At 34.4% G+C, this 5,002-nt stretch overlaps 1 long non-coding RNA gene across 1 annotated transcript in view; it reads left to right on the top strand.

The window, feature by feature from the left end:
- The first annotated feature begins 1,280 nt into the window (after window positions 1–1,280).
- The window catches only part of LOC113041736 (uncharacterized), a 3,746-nt gene continuing 24 nt past the window's right edge, over window positions 1,281–5,002 (top strand). Inside the window, exons 1-3 of the long non-coding RNA XR_003275456.1 lie at window positions 1,281–1,562; window positions 1,672–1,970; window positions 4,722–5,002. The exon at window positions 4,722–5,002 is cut by the window's right edge and continues 24 nt beyond it. This is a non-coding gene — a long non-coding RNA (uncharacterized LOC113041736). The remainder of the gene's footprint in view (window positions 1,563–1,671; window positions 1,971–4,721) is intronic.

The following is a 5,002-nucleotide window of genomic DNA, read 5'->3' as shown; positions in this document are numbered from 1 at the left end:
ACGCTCTTGAGGTTTGGGAAGAGGTGAAACATATTCACCAAATAATCTTTGGTAAGTGGTTTCGTTCTGCGGTTGGTCATTCATCATCGTTACTGGGCGAATCAGGAGGGAAGGGAATCGAGGTAATTGGGGTGCGACGCTGACAAGACAAGCCTTTAGAAACACCTCGAACCACAGACTGTGTTATTCCCTCCTGAATGTGAATCCAGAATAAACTCAACCTGCTTCACAAGTAAATGTTAGGGTTGTGCAGGGAAGAGCTTCGAAAAGTAAACCTGCTTCTGTGTGTGTAAAATCATAAACGACACCAGATTCATATCTCAGATGTCTCCATCAGCTCAAGGAATAAAGAGCAGATCAGGAACTGTTCACAGAGCAGTGAGTGTATCCCTTCATTAACACTGCATCCCTATTTACACACATACACTCTTCTGAGTACTGAGACAGCACAGAAGAAAATGCAAGCTCGAGCCACATGTTTTCTTCAACAGCATGCAAACAGTAACACAATATTACACATTTTGTGAAAAAAAAACATTTATTTATATAGTTGTAGAATTATTTGATATGGCGTGTTTGTACAGGTTGAACTTTTAAACTTTAGATTTGTGCATAAATTCTTATTTTGTGAGAAAATAAAAACTATGTGATGGGAAGTTTTTATATATATATATATATATATATATATATTTGAAAACAGCGTCATCAGGAAATATTATACCTTTTTTGTAATTCAAAATAGTTTTTTTATTAAGATGCAGGGCTGTGTAATATAATTATTTTCATTTGCCTTTGATTTGATAATTGCCCGTGTTGTTTTAGTATCACTGAGATACTATAATTGTTTTATTATTATTTTTAACCAGTGTTTGTTTTTAGATTTTCCAAGTTTTCGTGATTTTGTGTTTTGCCATTTGTAATATATTTTGAATATATATTTCTTGTTTATTTCTATATATTTCTTAGTTATTTTAGCACAAGTTAACCTAAAGTCAAATAATACATTTTGCCTTCACATTAAAAGTTTCGTAGGCTGTTTTTTTCAGTTATTCTTTTTTCTTGTTGGTTTGTTTCAACTAAAACATTTTTTATGGTTTTAGTTTCAGCTTTATTTAACTAATATAACCCTTATAATCACACCAAGCTACATTACAATTGCTGTTTTATTTGGATTAATTGTGCAGCCCTATTTATTTTTTGTAATATTGAACTACATTCGATTTTGTTGTTTATTATTTGTTATTTATTTGTTGTTTATTGTTGTTTAAAGTGATTTACGAGTGATTACGGAGGCTTCCTGATGGTGTTAGACTGATAATCTGAGTTCAGTCTCTAGTGAAAGAAAGAGCAGAACAACAAACCCTTGTTTCCCGCCAGAATCCACTCAGTGACCATGGCAACCTCATTCCCGCCAAACAGCTGACCTGATGTAGAGGTCAAATGGTTCGCTGCGTTACATCAGCGAGGAATTTTCAATCTTCCCCACGACTGACGGATTCCAACATTCCGAAACGGAACAAGGAACTCGTTTTGAAACCTATTCTGGAGATTTGTTTTCCACGGTAATGGAAAAAAAGCTCAGCTAATGGAATAGCTTAATATGTATTGATTTTATAATGTTGTGGAAGGGTTGTTTGCTAATAAGAACAGAATTGGTTTCTCTCTCGCCAGCAGGCAATCAGAAATAGCCACGTGGAGCTGTGGAGAAATGTAGCCTTCTGGCGCACACACACAATTCATCTCGGAGCAAATGGAAAAGCACTGAGAGAGAAAATCATTTCATCACGCCGTCCTCAGTGGTTCCTCAGACAAGCAATTCTGCAAATTCATCAGGGGTGAAATATTATCAGAGATTAACAACAGAGGATGAGATGATTCACTGTAACCCAACAACACACTTCAACAACAGATGGACCTGAAACAGAGACAAGGAGATATATACAGTATATATAGACATGAAGTTTTAAGAGGTGTGTGTTTAAGATTGTGAAACAGATACATACTCGAGTATGTAACTTAAGTAGCGAAATTTCCTTTGTGATATACATTCACAATTCAGTCAGTTATAAGAAAGGGGCGGGGTTTAGGAGTACTACATGGTGCAGGGATTTATGGGAAGTTGAGACAACAATGATTGTGCTAAAAACTTTGCACTTTTGAAATGTTTTGCATACAGACAATATCGTTGTCAGAACGATCTGCATTCACATCCATCTCAAAATGACTCAAAATGTTTGTGTGTCTGGGCAAGACGTTAGTTGTCACTTTGAAACCCATTTTCCAAAAATTTGTATTTTCAACGCATTAACAGTTTTCTGCTTTTAGTTGAAAATGTGCTCCCTAAATGACTAGAGAAGTTCTGCGTGTGTCACCGTGAAAGAAGTTTCACTAGAAGAATGACTTATGATATTTTACTTAAATAACAAGGTCAAAATTAATATATATTCTCACAATAACATGCATAAACATATAACATAATAAAAAATGCATTAAAAAACATTTTAATATATGAAACAAGAAATTTTTCAAAGTAAAAAAGACTTTGTTTCTTCTGTAGAACAGATTAGGAGAAATTTTGCTATTATATAACTTTCTCACCAATGGATGTGAATGGGTGCCGTCAGAATGAGAGTCCAAACAGCTGATAAAAACATCACAATAATCCACACATTACTAGGATTACATTGTCTTTAACCTCAAACTTAAAATATTGTTTTCTCCTGTGGAAAACCATGTCTGAATCTGCACAGATTGAACATTTAGAAGCAAAAACCAAACCAAAACCTTTAAAATCCATCTAAATGATGGCATGCTTCTTACAAACAGAGCTTTTCTCTTTTCTAGATGTGAACTGATGGACTGGAGTGATGTGTGGATTATTGTGATGTTTTAATCAGCTGTTTGGACTCTCATTCTGACGGCACCCATTCACTTCCATTGGTGAGCAAGTGATGCATTGCAGCATTTCTCCAAATCTGATGAAGAAACAAACTCATCCTAATCTTGGATGGCCTGAGGATGAGTAAATCTTTAGCAATTTTTTCATTTTAGGTTGAACTGTTCCTTTAAGTGTAAAGCATCCTTTATTTATGCTCTTTCGCATCTTCATTCCATGTTCAGTTTTGTCGTGCAATCACACACATCTATGTAACTTGTGTTTGTGTGTACGCCACACCTGCTGTAATTAAGAGCAACACGTGTCCGCCGATGAACACCTATGATTTAATGTGTCAGCTCAAACGGGACTCACGCGGCCTTAACGACTTTAAACCAGACTTCACACACTGCTCTCATTTACATATTAATGAGATTTTCATGCTACGTTTCACTTTACGCAGTGTCACTAACCACAGAGAGACAGAGGAAGAGAAGTGAAGAAAAGGCCATCGCATAATAACAAGCTGTAAAACAGTGAAGGTGGCTGTGAAAACAAAATCATAAGTGCACGCTGAATTACGAGCCCCCCCCCCTGCCCCGAAGCGCCTGTTGAGCTGTGAATGTACTGCAGATGTAGACCAGCTATAAAACAATAACAGAAGAACAGTGTGCACGCTCACAGATTAAAGACTAGCACGTGGTTTAAATATGAATGAGGGGCTGTGCTTCTGATAACAGTAATCCACAAAACACACTGTTTCCTGCTGTGTGAGAAAGAAACTAAAGCAAGGGAGAAGAAAAAGAAGTGAAAGCAGAAAACAAATAACTCTACAAGTATGTTTTACTTGCATACGTGTATTTTTTTAAGGATATACTTTTCTTAATTGTACTGTAAAAATTTAGATTCTCTCTTTGTCAAAGATAATTTATTCAAATTAGATGAATGAGCCATTTGTGCTATTATTGGCTTCACTTTAATTGAGTGCTAAAGTATGTCAAATGTTCCAGTTAAATGGCAGTTAAACAGTTTTTAGTATATTTTTGTAGTATTTATATAATATTCATAACAGTTTGAATTGTCTAGAATATTTTATGTAACAGTATACTTTAGTTTAAATTGTATTATATGCTCAAAAAATATTTCTGTATAGTTTAAATTATTCATTTTGTATAGTTTTAGTATTAACATCTGAACATCTCTACAATCTGGTCATTTCTTTCAGTTCGTTTTTTAATATTAAAAAAATAATATTTTTTATAAAAATATAAATAATTGACTCAATTTTTTAAATACTTTTTTAATGAATTATAGGTGTTCAGAACCTCTCTTTGTCATAGATTACTTATTAAAATTAATATAATATATCAAATTAATAGATAATCTCAGCTCCAAAATCTGACTGAATAGACGGGGCTCATTTGTGGATTTTAAATTAATAATATTTTAATAACATATTTGTTAATAATTGGATTTATTATTTGATTAATATTTAATATCATTCCATTAATAATATTTATTTAACTTTAATTGAATTCTTAATTATATAGTAAGTTGCTTGGTTATTCTATAGAGTTATTAGTGAAAACTTTGAGTGTTGCAGGTCACTGCAGATGTTAATCAGACTCTCTCTCTCTCTCTCTCTCTCTCTCTCTCTCTCTCTCTCTCTCTCTTCCAATCTCTTCTACCTATTTATCAATACTTAACTGAGGAGAGACGCCGTCATTTCACAGGTCGATTCACTCTAATTATGCCAGGGTTGATTTAATCTGCCTTTAAAAAGCCAGACGGACACTTTAGAAAAATTTCATTAACCTCCCAATTTTCAATCTCTTCTCTTTATTAGACGGGGCATCCTGCTACAGCTGGCACGCTGATGAACAGAAGTGATTTAGATCAGACAGACAGGAGGAAAACAAGAGAGAGAGACCAGGGTATCAGCGCCGGTCAATGCAGATGGCATTTTAAGGCCAAAGCTTTTCCAAAAGGTGAGAAGAATAATGAAGATCCCTTAAAAAATGAAATAGGCAGCACTGCATGTTTTCTTCAGAGAATGCCGTGCAACAATGCATTGTTTTTTTAAAAGGATATTGATCTTAATGCACCTATTAAATCTTGTGATTTTTG

The sequence above is a fragment of the Carassius auratus genome, chromosome 23 (genome assembly GCF_003368295.1).
Source record: "Carassius auratus strain Wakin chromosome 23, ASM336829v1, whole genome shotgun sequence".
Taxonomy (NCBI): domain Eukaryota; kingdom Metazoa; phylum Chordata; class Actinopteri; order Cypriniformes; family Cyprinidae; genus Carassius; species Carassius auratus.
This window is presented reverse-complemented; position numbering and strand designations above follow the sequence as displayed.